This window comes from Ictidomys tridecemlineatus, chromosome 14 (assembly GCF_052094955.1).
Source record: "Ictidomys tridecemlineatus isolate mIctTri1 chromosome 14, mIctTri1.hap1, whole genome shotgun sequence".
Classification (NCBI taxonomy): domain Eukaryota; kingdom Metazoa; phylum Chordata; class Mammalia; order Rodentia; family Sciuridae; genus Ictidomys; species Ictidomys tridecemlineatus.
This window is the reverse complement of record NC_135490.1, coordinates 25,191,587-25,210,946: the sequence shown is the minus strand read 5'-3', so window position 1 is coordinate 25,210,946 and position 19,360 is coordinate 25,191,587. Positions and strand designations below refer to the sequence as shown.

General features: G+C 32.9%; 1 long non-coding RNA gene across 1 annotated transcript in view; it reads left to right on the top strand.

The window, feature by feature from the left end:
• The window catches only part of LOC144370317 (uncharacterized), a 28,775-nt gene extending 9,623 nt beyond the window's left edge, over positions 1-19,152 (top strand). Inside the window, exons 2-3 of the long non-coding RNA XR_013430296.1 lie at positions 16,597-16,668; positions 18,717-19,152. This is a non-coding gene — a long non-coding RNA (uncharacterized LOC144370317). The remainder of the gene's footprint in view (positions 1-16,596; positions 16,669-18,716) is intronic.
• Positions 19,153-19,360: the final 208 nt, after the last annotated feature.

Here is a 19,360-nt window from a genome sequence, read left to right as displayed (position 1 = left end):
GGTCTTTTTAACTATAATAATATCTTGCCTATTTATGGGCTGAACTGACCTGAAGCCATCTCTAAGAGTGAGTTAATTCAGGTAGTCTCTAAAATTGGTGGTGAAATCCCTTCTTTAAATATAATTTTAACAAGCCAGGCATGGTGGTCTTACCTGTAGTTCCCAGGTACTTGGGAGACAAATGGGAGAATTCAGGAATTTGAAACTAGCCTGAACAACATAGAGAGACCCAGCTCAAAAAACAAACAAACAAACAAACAAAACACATATAAGCAATAACAGCAATAAAACCAAACCAATATAAATGAAATTTTACTTGGAAGTCTAGTACATGAAACCAATTAAAAGGTAGTGCTCTGGTTGAAAGGAGGGAGACGAAACTATAACATTGAAAACTATAACAGTAGCTGTCTATCACCCCTATTCTGTATCACTTGGACTCATGGGAATACCATTTGAAAATTATTATTTTGTTTGAGATCAGTATAAAAGATATCAGCATCATCAGAGATGTAAAAAAAAAACAACTAGCTGGAGATAGAGAGAAACTATATAAAATTAGAAGCATTATCAGTGGCCATGCATGAATGAGAACAATATATGTATGTATGTAAACTGGATAGAGTTAATAGATCCCATATTCACTGATAAACAAATATATTTATAAACAATGATTCCTAAAAATGGTTCACTTTTGTGTCTTTCTTGAACCAAGATCTAGTAATTTCACCGTCTGTGTTGAGGAATGTACACTAAGAAAACCAGAATGAGAGGTGTGGGAAGAGAGCTACAGGAATGAAATTCTGTGAAAGTTGTGGAGATCTGTCCCCCGTTTTCCCCTTTCCAAACAGGTCAGATTGCACTGATAACAGCTGCAGAAATGATTGGGAACCTTACTCATAAAATCAAAGGCAACATGCCAAATGGCAACCAACCAAAGGAACTGAGGATGGAGGATTACCAAATGCTAGTGAAACCAAGAACAAATCCTTTGGAGAATAAACATCTCTGCGTTTTTGTTAAAATGTGGAAATAAGATTCCTTTATGCCCCCTGAAAAACTTGTAATCAATACAGTACAATAAGGAGTTGTTATAGGAAGCTTATCTACAGAGAAAAATAATTTTCTTAGTTGAAAATTTGATGGACTGTTCAAATTGCTTTGTCATTTTTTCCTGTCTCTCTTCATAATCTCCATGTAATCCAGAAACAGACAATAAAAGAAGAGAATTTCTGCTCCTTTAAATACTTCCTATAAATTTGACAACTACTACCTCAGTCTCATTGGCTATTTTACTTATAAATGAGCCACTCATTCAAAGACAGTGTAATTATTTGGGGATATTCACTTCCCCAGCTATATATCATGCCATTCAAAATGAAGTGCTTCTAACCCAACTTTAACAGTGTCTTAATATCTCTTTTGAGCAATGTGTTTAAAATTAAGTATTTTGATAATATATGTCTCAAATCTAAAATAAACCCAAAACAAGTTATCAAAATTGAAAATAAAAATAAAATCAATTGATGAAACAATTATTTGATTCCTACTTGATTTCACTCCTATCTGAATATTTCATAATTTATGAATTTTATGAGACTCTGAGTGAAAGACCCATAAAAATAAGAGTTGACTCATGAAATTTTTCTGTGCATTTCTTTTTTTTTTGCAGGGGCAGGGGGTGGTGGAGGGAAGGAAATAGTCATCAAGAAACATAAAGTTGCAATTCTGGTAATTTAATGAGCTATTAAAATTCTAAGTATTGTCAAATACCAGTATTTTTTATAGAGTTATGAGAAAAATATTTTTAAGTTTTTAAAAGGACAAACATTGATTTGGATAAAAGTAATCTAAAACAATGTTTTAGAACTGAAGTTTTTTAGTGATATTTTATTCTTAAGAAAAATTAGTTTTTGTAATTAATATGTAAACCTTAAGCACTGATTTAAATACAAGATTAATCAGAAAAAATATATTAACTCAAGGGACACATATGGGGAATACATTAAGGTTTCATTTTGTATAGTATGAAGTAAACTGAATATTTGATACCAATCCATTATTATATATTGAATATACCTAGAAATAATGTTTAACTATGAAGGAAATTCACTTTGCTTCCAAGACTTCATTCTGAGGTATTATTTTTATACGAAAAAATTATCTTGGGGCCTTATCATTTCACAGTTTGATATAAACATTTAAAATAGTTGTAGGAAACTGTGGGGCATTTAGGAAAAAGTAACAAGGTGGGTGGGCTGTCATGTCATTTCTAATATGTCCAATGTGAAACGGAGAGCGACTCAATTACAGAAAAAAACTTCAATGCAAACATACCTTTAGTAAGCTTGGAATGTTGCAGAAATGGGAGATTTCTAAAACGAAACAGAATCATCCATTACAAATCAGTAATTTTGTTAATCTTTGTATCAGCATATGTATCAGAACCAAAGGAAATTCGGTAATATGTGCTTGGATCTGGAACAAATTAAACTATCATAGTAGAACAATACACATCTGCATATGTAATTAGTTATGCCTTAATTTCCCTTTAATGGTTGTGTATGGGGAGGAAGTGTTTGAAAAAAAAACCTGATGCTTACTTTTTATCCTTCTTAATTGAGGATGAAGGTAGTGGAAATGCAATTTTACTATTGAGTAGTCTATCTCAAACTTGGAAAGAATGAATTGCATAATCAATGAGTGAATATTTGTGTGACAGACATTCTATAAAGAAGACAAAGCACAGTTTCAATAAATAGGAAAATAATATGCAAGTACATAAAATGTTAACTATCTATAGAGGAAATAAGTGCATGCTTAATTTGGTACAAAATGCTATACATATTGAAAGGCAGCTACTTTTATTTCCTTCTAATGAAATATTTCTGGAAAGATACACAAAAATAATAATATTGGATAACCAGGAGGGAACCTACTTGGTTGAAGGAAAAGGATGGGAGAGAGACATTTCTTTTTTTTTTCTTTTTTTTTCTTTTTTCTTTTGCAAATGCTTTCGTACTTCTTGATTTTGAACATAGGGAATATTTTACAAAATTATTCTTAATAAATACATGGTCAATTTCCAAAATAATGATTCAAGTGGACACCATTATACCTCGAAATTTCATGTGGGCCTTCATGAAGAAATTGAATCTGGATTGAATATTTAAAGATGAATAATATTTAGAGAGACTTAAAGTAGTAGGGAGAATTCCAGGCATGGCAATTGACATTGAACAAAAGTTTAAAGAAGTAAAACATAAGGCATTTGTGGTCTTCATAAGAAGAAGGACTGACTTGTGAGGTCTGAATGGAGATATTAGTGTACAGATTATGAAGGCCCTTGAATGCTTAGGGTAAATAAACAGTGAGAAATGCTTGAGCTTTTTTGAACAGGGGAAAATTAGTTTCCTATAATGATCAATTGATTGGACTAAGAGAAATTGGAGTCCACTACAATATTCCAGGCAAGGAGGGTGTGATGTAGGTGGTGGTTAGTTTGTAAGGGCTGGAGGAATGAGACTGAGGCCCAGTGATTGAAGGGGGAGGAGAAGCAATAAACGGGAGGGTTTCCAAAGAGAGAGGTCATCATCATGACTATATTCTTAAGGGTTAAAAAAACAGTGGCTCTTTAGAAAATGTCATTTTATTTATTGACTCATAAATAGAAAATATATACAATATACAATTAAATTATTAAAATTAAAATTAAATAATCCAGCATACAGAATCAATAGTTTTTGAAGGTTTAATAGGTGCTAGAATCTGAGTTAGACACTAAAGATTTAGCCTGGAACACAAAAGACTCAAAAGACTTAATCCCTGCCTTTATAGAGCTGATCTATCGTGAAGATAGATATTAAACAAGTGATTAATAATGAGTGGATTACATATCACGGAAGGAAAAGAATAGAATGCAAATGAAACAATAGCTGGAGGAATGTGGTAGGGACACATGAAATGTTTTTTTCCAAATTCATCCACGTGTCTTTGAGGCACATTGGATGGAGTCCATGGCAAGGAACAGAGCAGGTAATTGATGGCACAAAGTTCTCCGGGAAGCAAGAGAAGATGGAATTAAGCCCAGGTGGGGAGACTTGCTGATAAAAGGACACTGAATTTTTGGAGGCAGGCAGAAAGGAAGAAAGCTAGAAGGTAGAAGTAGTGTTGTTTAGAGGTTAGGAAGAGGACAGCAGAGAAGACTCAAGTGTGGACCCTTCATGCTGAGAGTAACACTGAGGCTTGAGTTCGGCAAGTCTGGAATCATCAGTGAGGGAGTGTATTGAGACTAACTGGCTTCAGTATTTCAAGGTTACAGACTGCACTACTAACCCCATGTCAACTCAAGGAAGTAGTGGGACAAATGCAAGGCATGTTTCCATAGAGCCTGGAGTGGTGGAATAGATTTTGCTATATTTCAGCAAAAATACATCCCCTGGTGAATTGAAAGCCCTCATAAAATATAACTAAATGGAAATCTTTACAGTCAATAGGATCTCCAGAAAGGCATTTTATTCCTGTTTGGTATTTTACTGGAAATGGATATATTATTTACTGATGCATGCAAAGCTCTCACTTCGTAGGCAATCCTGCATAGTCAAAATTAATCATGATTTTTAGAAGGACCCAGAGAGGCAAACAGATTTTTTTCCACCTATTTTGGGAATCTCTTTAAAATTGTGTGAAATACGTATCAGATTTTGATGGCCACGGACCTCCTAAGGAAAAAACAAGATTAAGAAAAGGAAGTGGCTAAGAGTTTACCCCATCCCTTCTGTCCTAGGTGTTTAAAGCATAAGCACTCAGCAGATGGACCCGTGAGGGGACCTGAGGCAAGGTTAAGGCCTTAAACCTGGAGCAAGTTTTCTGTTCCCACCACCAGTTTCAGATTAAAAGCATGGGAACTGGAAAAGGCCTGGTGCCTGACATTCCTCGTAACAGACAAGACTGATATATCAGAAGGACAGAACTGGCACAGCTCTGGGGCAGTCCTGAAAACAAAAGACCAGATAAGCGACGGGGCTACCTGGCTACCCGCTGACCCCGGTGCCTCCTTACCAGAGCTTTTGCCTCCTGACCAGAGGGAGCCTCCTTCCTTTTGACTTCAGCCAAAGGAGAAAGCCCCCTCCCAACAGGCCGGGGAGGATGAAGGCTATGAGTCCAAAGCCGTGTAAGAAGATAATCAAGATTTATACTAGCACATTTAACACATTTAATAGTTTGGGAGTGTAATCCAGTTCTGAGTATCCAGAAAAAGGATAACTTCTGGCTGGAGACTTGACAGCATAAATCAAGCAGTCCACTGGAAACACAGTGTTGATAGGGCCATTGTGATTCATGAATAGATGTTTTAATGAGAAAAAGCTACACATTATGTTGTCTGTCAAACACTCCCTGCAGAAATCTCTCTTTGCCATTTAGTTGTGAATACATTTCCATTTTATTAAACAGTGTAGCCTATCATTTTGTATCATGTGATAACTTGCAATTAAGTATAAAGTTACTGCAATTTAAAAATAGATATAATTCTGCTATGGCTACATTTTACAAGGCATCAGAAGTCAGTCTGTCCCCTTCACTATTTTTTTTTTAAATTAAATCTGTCTATCAGATAACCTAAGCCTTTAAAGCCATATATCCTATTTTAATTAAAAAAAATTCTGGTTGCGATCATTGAATAGAATTAAATTCCCATGTAAAATATGGGAAGAAAGGAGGTAAGGGGAGGTCATATAGTGTTACCTGATAAAAGGAGACAGTAATATTTAAAATGAGGTAAGTGTTGCACCGATTTATGATGTATTTTATCTGCAGGAGAAACCATAGTTTATCATGGTGTCATTCAGCTTGAATCGTCAGCTGTATATCTTTGACTTTTTGAATGTAACTGTTGAAAGGGAAAGACTTTCAGAGATGTGAGCTATGAGACAGATCAAAAGCTTAAAGCAATTTTGCTTTGCTAGTTCAAATATATTTTTATTGAAACATATTTTGTTGTCATGCATGCATAAATATTGTATAGTATCTATCAGTCAAAGGGGGTGAAGGTCCCAGAGTTGCTGGGTGTTGTTAACAGAAAAGCAAGAATTCAAATATCCCTGTAAATTCTATAATCTCAAACTCTGCTTTATGTAGTTTTCTTTTTGTAAAATCTAATTTTGCTGAAGCAGTTCTTTTCCATAGATAATGTTCTCTGTTGAAAATAGAAATACGTTCATGGCATAAGATTCATAGGCTCAGTTTAACAAGAGACTTAAGGAATATAAATCTTTATTCTATAATAGGAAGCTAGTGATAATTCCATATCTTATATAAACCAATATTCTTAATCTGTAGTTTGTTTTTATTTTTAGTTTATTCTTTCTGTCATTATGTTTACATTTCTTAGTACTATAGCCATGAAACTCTTAAACCTTGTAAATTATATGTTGACTGAAGCCTTTTGTAAGAATGTAACAATTTATATAATATTTTGTTAATTTGAGTTAGATCTATTTTCTTATTTTTGGCTTCAGATTTTCTTATTATATTAATATTTCCTTCCCTTTAAGTAGTTTTATAAAATTTGACTAGACTAAAATTTAGAGGTTCCTAATTATTGGAATAGGTTTTATAATTTTTAACATTTTCATTTTCAGAAGTTGATTTTAGATTAGAATTGAATAGTAAAAAATAAATTGTTAAAGAGTCAGTAGAGTTATTACAAATAGATTTAGACTACCAATACTACAGTCTCAAGACAGGAAGGAATTTACGTTCCTTAAATAGTCTGTGAATCAATCCCAAAGGACTGAAATAATGTTCTTTTAAGAATATTCTATAGAACAGAGAGGTGAGACCAAGAGGAAATATGCTACTGTTTGTTTGTTCTATGCTTCTAAGATCTATTAGCTGTTCATTTTAGTTTCTAAAGGTGGCACTTAATAATAGATTAATTGCATTTTTTGTGTCTCCTCAATCCATGAATAAATCTTCATTTCTATTAAAAAAGTCTAGCATGTATTATTGTTCATGTCATCTTTGGTATAATCAGTTGGGCTAATGATTTGAGGTTTTAGGAGAGGGAAAATAAAGAATTGAGGCTTATAAATTGAATGCATTAATCCTTCTCTCCAAAAGGTATGAGCATTCATAAAACAGATTCTTCACTGCTGTGTCCATACCTTTCTGTAAAGTGAAAGAACAACGTTGATTTTCTTAAAATATTTTAATAAGTGATAAAGCAACTAGTGTTTTGAGTTGGTGTAGCAACTTATACAAGGAATTTAGAGACTCATATAATTCTTAGTATTATTCAAAGAACAGCAGCTTGAAGGGTTCTGAAACCTTGTATATCTTACCCAGACTTTATTAGAATGTTTACAAAAGGACTCACTTCATAACTCATATCCTTTCTTAAAGCAGTAACTATAAAGCAGCAAACATATGACAGATGTGTGTCTGTGTGTCATTTTGGCCTTGTTTATATATGGTTTAAAAAAAATTTTTAAAGGAAAATCATTAGTGAAGGATCATTTCACATTAACATACTTTCTTTTGTATTCCTGCTTTTAAAGCTTGTTTAAGTACTGTATTTTCATTAAGTCCATGAGAGAATATATTATGCAAGTTTCTGTGTTTAATTTAGGCAACTCCATGCTAAAGTCACATTTACTGCAGGTTATGTTAATAAAATATCTTTAAACATTTTTTTACCATATTTTATATCTTGCTATTTCAAAGACTCTTTTTTTCCTCACCTCACCCACATTTTTATAATACCACAGTAAAGTAAGCATCTTATTGAATAGAAATTTTAAAAACTATAAAGTACTTGTGAAAACTTTGGGGAAAAAATATGAGTCCTAGAATTTCTTACATCTAATCAGAAAATTCTTATACTTGAAGTGAGTATTCAGGATATATAATGAATGAAAATAATGCATGATGATAGATGCTAAAACAAATACTGATTACTAGACTTTGTAAATAACCACCCACTTATTAACAATATATTTATTTATTCATGATATTTCTTAAGTACCTCTTATGTGGCAGCTGTTTCTTTAAATATATTAATAATCAAACTGAAATGATACTACCAACTATTTTGATTTCTTGTTTTACAGAAAGGAATTAGATATGCTAAAATTGTTGTTCCCAGTGTCTTTGGGTTAACTCTTCAGACTTTTGATAACTCTTTGGTACATGGGAATAGCATTTCCTTTTAAATAATAAATGTTGGGAATAACAAATGATCACATTAGCATATTTCATTGCTGGTTTATAATAATACATGCAATAATTATGTAGCAATTAGTTCCAATAATTAACACTAGTAGAGAAATTAGTAACAATTCAGGGCAAATGAGTTTATTAAAATAATTAAAATTGTTCTAAGATAAACTTATTTTGTGAGGTTTGAGTCCTTAGTGCAAAAACGAATAAAAATTTAAAAATGAGAGACTTCTATACTGTGTTTTTAATGTTGAGATATAGCAATATTCTTTCCCTGTTAAAGCTTTTCTGTTAAATATATTGGTTATGTGAAAAGTACAAAGTGGACTATAACATTTAATTTAATTAGATTAAATATATATTTAGCTGTAGATGGACACAATACCTTTATTTTGTTTATTTAATTTTTAATGTGGTGCTGGGGATTGAACCCAGTGCCTCAAGCATGCTAGGCAAGTGCTCTATCACTGAGCCCCAACACCAGCCCCAACTATTCTTAACATAGTAAAATTCAAAATCTCCTCTATTTGGAAATGATAATCATTTCTTAAAGTATGCTACAATTTTGGCATTAAACTATTCAACTTTGCCTCTTTGGTCATTTCAATTTTCTTCTGTTTATTGCTTCATTCTTCATTTTCTAGGGAAAAAAACTTTCACCTTTATTGTGGTCTTATTTGCAGACAGTCTTTTTAAATTTTCTCAGTGAATTCTTCATGAATATTAGATAATGTATTCATTTATACTTTGGGTAGCTACTTTATGGTTTGGGGAGGATTTTTTTTTCTAAGATTTTCCTAATAAGTTCATGAAAGTGTCTTTGGGTTAACTATGACCTTAAGATTTTTGGTAACTCATTATTATAAGGAAATAACACTTCCTTTTAAACAAAAAGTTTTTGTAATAAAAATAATGATACTAACAACAATCACGTTAGCAAATTTCATTACTAATCTATATGTTGGAGAATTTTTCTTTGCAATTTCAGTTGCAGTTATTTAGGAAACATACAATTTTAGTTTAAATATACCCACTCATAGTATTATCTGGAGGTTAATTTTATTGAAAATGCTATCAGCAATCAAAAAAAATGCTATCAGCAAAAGTGATATCTCCTGATGGATGCTTTGTGAATAATCAAAAGAAAACACACACACACACACACACACACACAATAATATTATGAATGTGAACCAAAATGATGAATCTTCAAAGAACATTGTTAGATCTAGCTGGTTGAGGTATATCCTCCAATATTTCTGTTTAATATCATTATATTTAAAAAATAAATCAACAGCAAGGAGACACTCTTATCTTTTTCTATCTGTATCTTTTATCTCTATTCATCTATCCATCCAATCATCACTTTTGTTTTAATTTATCAAAATCAATCACTTGATGATATGAAACATTATTCAAGACCTCCAAATAGTCTGAAAAGATGACTTTATTATTTGCATTTCACTTTAGCAGTGCTGAATTTAAGAGAAATGTCCCTATGAACCTCATAATTCCAAATGATTTTTAAAAAGAAAATATTCTTCTATTAAAAAATCATATTAAGTATACAAAAATGATTATTTAAACTTTTAAATAACAAGTATAAAATACTTGTAATAACTAATGATGGCTTAAATTAAATTTTTTAGATTTTTAATTACCACCTAGTATCAAAATTTAAATTCAAACCTAAGTCACATAAAAGGTAAAGTGAACCTGAAGCTGACTGATTGATTATTGATTATCTTTTCCCAGAAGCCCAAATCATCAGGTTGACTATATTTTTTTATTATTATGTGCATTTTCTAATTATTAGGCATAAATGTTTTATAAAGGATGGTATGAACTGAGATAAATTTTCAGTAAAAGAAGACTGTCAACTTTCAGTCTATTAAATAATGTGAACAATTGCAAAAAAAATTATCATTTTGAATTCTGATCATTTTTTTTAATCGCTGTGAAAAAATTCTAAGAGTTTCTCCCCATTACATTGCTACAATTCTTCCGTCAGAGGACAGGACTGTGGAAATCTGCAATAGCTTTCAATGTGACTTGATGAATAGCAAGAGAGCTTAGTGGAAATGTTGAACTCCTTCATGATTAAAAAGCAAACCTTTAATGTAGTTTTTGTTTACCATGTCATAAGTGCAGCGTTGGAAGTTACTGCCAAGGAGTCATTGGAACAGGCATCAGTAAGGCAATGTCAGCCAGCCAATGCTTTGAAAATGATTCAGTTCCTCTAGCCTTATGACTAAAATAATATCCAGTGGCTCCAGCCCCAAGCCTGGTTAATGCATCTGTCCAGAACACATAATTACTCGGTCATAACATTCCCCCGGCCACCAGCCAACAAACCAATCAGCATTTCTTCCTAACTCACCAGAATTTTTGCTGTGTCAAACTGTTTGATCTCTAGGTAGTAAAAATGCAAAAAATGGAAGGACACTGCACTGGAAGGTTTTAATTTAGAATAGTTTCTCATGGAAATTAAATTTGAAGAGAAACATGTTTTGTTGTCATGACTGAAGTTGAAATTTTAATTTGGTATTCCTTGAATACTGTGGAGTTGACTTTTTTTTTTACACTACAAACTAATATTTTTTTCATTTTAATGAGGAAATAGTCTCAGAACAAAGTAAATGATGAATGTATCTCCAGTTACTGGTTTTTTTTTCCAAAATCTTCATAGAGTGATAAAACATAATCTTTGGTTAACATAAATGTACTAATGTGCATGTGAATATATAAATATATATATTTAATTTCTTATATCACTTTCTAAGAACAGTTCAAAAAGCCTATGTGCATGTGTGTGTGTATGTATGTGTGTGTGTGTGTGTAATGTAGGCTTTTACAGAAGCTTATTACATTTTAATAAATGGTAATAGGATCCTTGAAATTATTCTCAGTTAAATTACCTTACTTTGCCTTATTTCCCACAGACTGATCTAAAAATGTTTTTAAGTGGATTTTGAAAATCATTTTTCATTGAGAGGAAGATTCACTGAGTATGTGAAATTTGAGCTTAGTTATAAAGAATAAATAGATTTAAGTCACTAGAAGAAATGAGGAGGAACACTCCAGACAAAAAGAAAAGCAGGTGGAAAGAAGTGTCCGTATGAAAGAAAATGCATACTCAGGAACGTTAAGGAAGCTGGTCTTCGTGGAGTATAAGGAACTCATCTGAGAGTAATGTGAGATAAGGTTGGAATGATAGTGTGGGTCAGGTTGTGAATCACCTTAATACGAAACATGGAAACATAGGGAGTCAGCCTGATTATTTGAAGAAGTCATATGGGAATACATCATGAGGTCAATTTATGGACATATGAAATTTTTTTTATTATTGATCACTCCTCAGCTTCACTTCATCCTCTGTCAGGTTTAGATAGCAATGTACCCATTGGATCATATTTCTGGCTTCATGTCTGGTATGAATAGGGGGAAAAAAAGTATGGAACTGCTTGTTTCCCACAAACGATGATGTTCAGATAGCATCCATTATTTATCTAAGGTACACACTGACCTTTACGGGAACAGGCCTGAAACGAAGATAAAAGATGACGTCATGAAACAAATGTCATCTTCCAAATAGCTGGTTACTGAGCACTTGAGCAGTCAATGTCCTTTTGAGCTCAAGAAGAAAGAATAATGTGTACACATGTACTCCATTTATACCATAGTGTTTTCTGCTTCTCTTCTTTCACACTGTGTCATCATGCATGTTTGTGTGTGAAATTTCACATTTATTATTTATGGATTGGTCTCTATCTCTCATTTTATTTCCTAGTGGCAGTGTTGTTCAGGCTCCAAAAACTCTGAAGTATTTACCAAAATACTGTGAACGATAACACACCAGGGTCGTCTTTAAGACACAATGGCTTTTCTTTTTATTTATTTATTTTTTTTAGCAACTGACTGTTTTTATAATTTCAAAGGTGCATTGAACTTCCACTAATGTTAACATGGCTAGCTTCTAAAAGGCAAAATAATTCCACGGAGAGAATTCAGCTGGACTTGTAAATCTACATTTTTTGTGTCTAACTATATCCTTACAAGTTGATCTAGTTTAAAAAGGAAACTTGCTTGAAGCATAAATGTAACACTTAATGGTGATAAATACATTTAAGAAACCACGTTATCTTAAATGGAAGAAGGCATGATGCTCATGAATTATTATCATCTCTGCTATTATTAAACTCTATATGGTGACTTCTGGGAATTGACATCAAATATAGAACTTTCCATTTTGAGGTAATGGAATTCATCCTCTAAGGTAGTATTTCCCAATATAACAAAATGAGAGCCATACATGTAATTTTGAGATTTGTAGTGGTTTAATAGGACAAAAGAAATAAGTAATTAATTTAAATATCATTTTATTTACTCGATATGTTAATATTGTTTCAACAGTCAATCAATGAAAAATGAATATATCTATCTTCTTTATAAAAGTTTAATTTCTCTAAATCTGGTGTATATTTGATCTTTACAGCATATCTTAATTTAGACTAGCCATATATCAAGTGTCCACTGGCCACAGTAGCTAGTGGCTACTGTATTGAACAATAGAACTCTAGAGTAAAAGCACCTGAGCTAATGATAGGGTATGCTAATTTGAAGAATATTGGCATATACCTCTATGTTTTAGTTTTTGCATAATAACATCATAAACACATTTACAGCAGAAATTTGTTTTAAATCATATACATAACTCATTTACATTGTAATCAAGTTTCATGATCTTTATCTCTTCTTGAATCTCTCAGTTTCTCTCAGGGATAATTTTTGACCTCCTAAAAATATTTAAAATGCAACATTAAGTGTGTGTGTGTGTGTGTGTGTGTGTGTGTGTGTGTGTGTGTATATATTAGAACTAGTAATTAATGATATTAAATCAGAAGTAGGAAATATTCATGGATTCCATCTGAGCTTAAAATGGATTATAAATATGAAGTCATCTTTGCCAGTAAGAATTTGAAAAGAAACATTTAAAATATTTATGTATATTTTATATGTCGGTACTTTAAAGATTTATTTCAGTGACTTAAGTTGGAAAACCAGGGTGGATATCCAAGGTAAGCTAATGAAATATATTATTTCTTTGAAAAGATTAAAAAGATATTGAGCAAGAGACTGTTTTTAACCATCAGCTTATACTGACATTTTTCTTCCCCCAGGAAAATATTGATTCATTGATTTTGACAATGAACTTGAAATAACAGACGTCTTAATTACTAGTTATAGTAACAATATTTATTGCTTTTTGATATCTTTTCAGTTGTTGAACATCTGAGTAGATTTGTAGAACATCCTGTGTTTTACTAATCATGACAAAGCCCCGGCATTCCTTGCACACATTTATTACTCAAATTTCAGTACTGCACACATTTTTTAAGAGTTTCTGATACTTATTCCTTTTATTTCTGCATGCCTTGCAGAAACTACTACAAACTATCCTTTGATGCTGAGGGTGAGGATGACATTGTTCACACTATGAAAAGGTAGTGCTAAATGGGGATATAGACACACTGGAAGTATCTTAAAAAGAAACTTTGTTGAAGAGAAGAGTAGGTAGATATGACCAGTAAACTAAATAAAATAGAAGTGTAAAAGCAAAAATAAAACTTTGTTCGGGTAATATGTTTGTGGTCAAGACCACAAGTTCTGGATCTGGATCCCAGTTCTGACACTAACTCACGATCCTAGATGAGCTTTAACTACTGGCAGCTTCAGTTTCTTCGTTTGTAAAAACTGAATTAATAATAGTGTCAACCAGTTGGATCACAGAGAAGAGTAGAAGAAAGAACCCTCGCAAAGTGTTTATCACAGCATCTGGTAGACAGCAAATTCTCACTAAATCTCACTATATCACTGTTTTGAACTTCATTGGGGCGCTCATCTTATCAAAATGTCTTTTGGTAAGCATGAGTCTTTTATCACTACTGCACATGTGTTTACCAAGGGCCTACAAAGTTTGCGGTATCACAGTCATAAATACTCATTAAGTTGTTGATATAGTCTATCTTAGCCAAGTTTCCCTAGAAACAAAACTCAAGGGAAAAGCAGATGTACTAACACTTTATTGGGGAGTGAAATCCAGAAATGTGGGAGTGAGGGAAAAGGTGAGGGAAATAAAATACAAGGGAGAATTTTATTGAGCTGGACGTTGTGCTGATTTCTCATTTTTCGTTAATATCTCCAATGCAACAGTTTGTGAAGTCCCTGAGTCTTCTAACAGTCCGGTCCTTTTAGGATGGAGGAAAAGAATGGAACTTCTCCACCAGCCCTCCACTATTCAAAATTTGCCTTAATACTGAAGATTTGCACAAACATGGGCTCCTATGCGATGCCTTAAAAACTTGCTTCTCAGTATCAGGGAAGACATGGGACAAGAGCAAGAATTGCTCATTAAGGAGGGTGAGCTGATGAAGAAAAACTGCTACTGCAGTCCCCTCATCTATAGAAGAGGAAACACTTCCTTGCCAGAAAGCAAGTCAAATGAATGGACCTGGGATGTGTAAGCTGACTCTCAATACACACGAGTGCTAAGGGAGCTAAGAGCTAAGGGAAATAAGACTGAAAAATCCTAGACTAATCAAATCCTATCTCTTTCTCTTCTAAATTGAGTCCATTAAGTTTCTGAATATCTATGGCATCACAGATGGAGTCTGTGAGCATCACCATTAGACTCCAAGAAATCTGCTATAAATAGTCTCCAGTCTTTTCAAATACCATTTCACTTTCTGGCAAATGAATGAGAAAAATAACTGTGCACAAACAAAAACAATCAGCTGAAATAAGCTATAATAGAATAGTAAGAATATATATACCACACATGAAAAGAACCTTGTCAATTATCGTTTTCAAAAGCTGTGTTAAAAATTGCTCATACTGAATGATGTTTAGACAAAAGTATCTTTAGAGCTTCTGTGCAAGTTAGTATTTGACAAACATTTTACTGAGATGCCATGATCTCTAGATGTAAACCAGAGCTACTTTTGGGTATTTTAAACAACTGAAAATGCCTACTTTGTCTCAAGGAAAGATAAAATAATTGGAAAAAAAATTTATTTCAGTGCTAGAGATCAAACCTAGGACTTTGTACATACTAAGTAAGCACTCTATCATGGAGCTCCACCCCATCTTAAAAAAGTAAAGATTTAAAGTTATATTTTAATTAAATTTGAATAGAGAGAGAAGTTAAGGGGATGCAAAAAATATGTATAATTCTTTGAAGATGATACTTAGCCCACAGGGATTCCACTTTATTCTGATTAAATTCAAGAAAAGGTATATGAATGTCCATTGTAATGAAGTGAATTTGATCATAAGACGAACAAAAATGACATCAGTTTTAGAAATTGGAAATAATTAAAGAGCAAATAGTAGAGTAGAAAATCTGGAGTAGTTCTCTGTTATGTATAATAAAGGTTAGATAAAATACACATGATATGGGGCTGCGGTTGTGGCTCAGCGGTATAGCACTTGCCCAGCACCTGTGAGGAGCTGGGTTTGATCCTCAGCACCACATATAAATAAATAAATAAATAAATATTAAAGGTATTGTGCCCAACTAAAACTAAAAAATATTTTTTAAAAAATACACATAATATTTAAAGCATGAGAGAGATAACCTGCTAATGAAAGTTATGGGTTCAGGATCTTGGAGCATAAAGGAAATAGAAATTTGAGCCCAGATCTGTAGCCACTCTCAGCTGTTTTGTGAGAGCAGTTTCTTTAATTTGGGAGAAGAAAGATGAGAGAGTGAGCAGTACTTTTGACTCAGAGAACAGAAATAGTCCAGAGCCTGCCAAAGGGGTCCCAGTTGAAATCCCCTTACGTAGGTTGAAACTCTGAGGAAAAGCACCTTCAGATGATAAAGATAAGGTAAGAGGGAAGTGGTATGGCACTTGCAGGAACTAAAGTTCATCTTGAAATTATCTCAGTATCGTAAATTGGATTGAGATGATCCCAATCTTACTAGTACTCCCAGAAAAAGCAAATACTCTCTGTAAATTGTAGTATTATCTTCTTATCTAGAATGTTTTATTTATTTATTTACTTACTTTTTATGGTGTTGAGGATCAACCACAAACCGTTGAGCAAGCTAGGCAACTGCTGTACCACTGAGCTAATTCCAAGTCTTCCAGAATATTTTAAGGAGAAATTTTGTAAACACAATGCTTGGAGAACAATTTAAAAAATAAACTAAAACAGATTAAATCAACAATGCTAAAAAATAGCAAAAATAAACAATTGAAAAAGACTTGCAGGAACTACAAATCTAAAGTTATTGCTTATTATGTTCAAATTCATACAATGAATGTTTCAAATTTTTGTGGAGAACTGAATTCTATTTTTTTAAAATTCCAGGACAGAAAGTGCAATTACCAAAATTGAAACCTTAATTGAAGATGGTTGAAGAGAGAATTAATGAACTGAAATGTAAGTCCAAAGAAAAATTTCAGAGTGAATCGTGGAGAGACTAAGGGACAAAAATACAGAAGAGAAAACAAGAATTCTAAATGGATATGGTATAAAAGCCTAAAAAAATATAATGGAACCCCAGAAGAAAAACAAAAAGAAAATGAAACAGTAGTCACATTTCAAGAGAAAATCACTGAGAATGTTCCCAAATTGATTGAATATATTAAATCTGATTGACCATATCAACAATATGTTCAAAAGCTATATGAAGCACAAAAAGGAAAAAAAATAAAGAGAAATTAACACCTACTAACACCCAAGTAAAGTTAATTTAAAAAGTAAGGCTGATCAAGACTTGGTGGCATACTTTTATAATCCCAGCTATTCTTGAGGCTGAGACAAGAGCATCTCAAATTTGAGGCCAGCCTCAGCAATATTAGTGAGACCTTGTCAAAATACAGTTTTAAAGCGGTTGGGGCTATAGTTCAGTGGTATAATGCCACTGGGTTCAATCCTTAGTCTCTCTCTCTCACACTCACACACACAGCCATGTTGAAAAGCAACGGAAAGAGAAAATCTTAAAGGCCATTAAAAGAAAAAAGAATGTGATTAGCTGACTACTCAATAGAAAAAAAAATAAGTAAAAAACCAAATCAAATAAAAAATTTTCAAACTCCAAACAGCACATAACAAAAACTCCAGAAAGCTATTTAAATATTTATATAAAACAATTATCTGAATTAGAATTCCATATTATAAAAGTATCTTCTAAAAATGAGGATTAAATTAAGATATTTTCAGGCAAATGCAAACTATAAAAATTTATCTACATTCTACTAAGGAAAATAAAAAAAATAAAATAAAATTTCAGAATGAGATAAATACTGCTATGGCTTGTCCCCTCATATACCCATGTTGAAATTTGATTGCCATAAGCTGATATCAGGAGGTGAGGCCTTTAAGAAATGATTAGGTCAGTAAGAGGGATTAATGCCATTTTAAAATTAATTTCTTTTTCTTTTTCTTTTTTTAGGGCTGGGTTTGTGTCTTAGTGGTAGAGTACTTGCCTAGTATGCATGAGGCACTGGATTCAATCATTAGCATCATATAAAAAAATAAATAAAGGTATTGTGTCCATCTACAACTTAAAAAATATTTTAAAAAATTTTTAAAAAATTTAGTTGTAGATGGACACAATGCTTTTATTTTATTTATTTATTTTTATGTGGTGCTGAGACAATTAATGCCTTTCTTGAGGGAATGGTTTGATTCTCAAACTAGTAAGTGAATTCTCACTCATTACCTCTCTCAACATTGGATTAGTTACCAGGAGAGAAAATTATTAATTAATGGTTGCATGAAAAAAGTAGAAAAGATTTAGTATTAGCCTCTGTCTCTCAGATTAATCAGAGTAGTGAACAGTCACATATTTATGAGAAACGTCAAGCCAAGAGCGACTCTTCCTTTTTACGAAGGGTTGATATTATTGAGAGACAATTCTCAGTAACTTTAATGTTTTTGTACATCTTGTGATCAAAATACTGATAGTTTTTTTTCTGACCTGTGTTTTTAAGGATGTTTGTATGGTTAACATCCTTAGATTACCCTTTATGGTAGAGACAAAGGGGAAATGAATTATAGAAATAATATTGCCTGGTGGGGCAAAGGAAAAGCATGATTATTTCCAGTGTACAAAAGATAATGTCTCCCTCTGGTGGAAAAGTCAGGCAGGTTCACTGTCTATTATAAAGAATTTGGGTTCCCTGAGTTCAGAACTCCTCTCCCACACACACTTTATGTCACAAGATCTTCTTCTCATCACTCTGTGGGAATTTAGCCTTGGGGAACTACTGCTTCTATAATAAATTCTTTGCCTTTGACTTGGGAGTATCAGTGAAACTATGCAAGGTTAACTGATTCACTTGCAAATAGGGTAACATCAGACCTCTGGGAGCTCGTGACCACACACTCCATGACATCTTTCCTGTTTTTTTCTTCTTAGCATACATCATCATCCAGTATATATTGTATATCTGATTTATTTATTCTGTTTATTCTCTTTCTAGCAAGAAATTTTGTCTGCTTTGTTCACTGCTGCAGCTTCAGCATCTGGTTGGGTCCACAATAGACAGCTCAAAAATAGTTTTGAACAAATGAATGGGCCATAGTGCAACTTCAGCACACAGGCAAGTGGAAAACAGTCAAGTGGGTTATGATCCAACCTCAGGATAAATGTTGTTGATAATATTAATGTGTAGACAGAGGGGGACATATGGGCAGTCGTGGATATAGCTTCAGTCATGCACAGAAACTGTACTATATACCATGAGCTCCTTTTGTATTCTCTCCTGCTAAATCATCTCTGTGTGTAACACTGGCCTTTTTGTTCCTGTTCCTGTTTTGGAGGGAAAAGTTTGCTGATTACTTGAAAAAGATGAACTCACCTGTGCTCTTATTATCATCACTGTCTGCTTTTTAAAATTTTTCTACTATCACTTTTTGTCACTGTTTCATTTTTCAGTAGTTTTTTTTTTTAACGAATCCTTCAAAAATGGATATTTGCCCTTTGTTTTAAAACTATCTGCAGTTTTTCTGGCTGAGGCTTCTTTTTCACTGGGTATTATTTGCCTTAAATTTCTCAAAAGGGTGGTGTATGCTAGATGCCATGACCTCTCTCAACATTGACTTATTTTCAACCCTTTGCAATCTG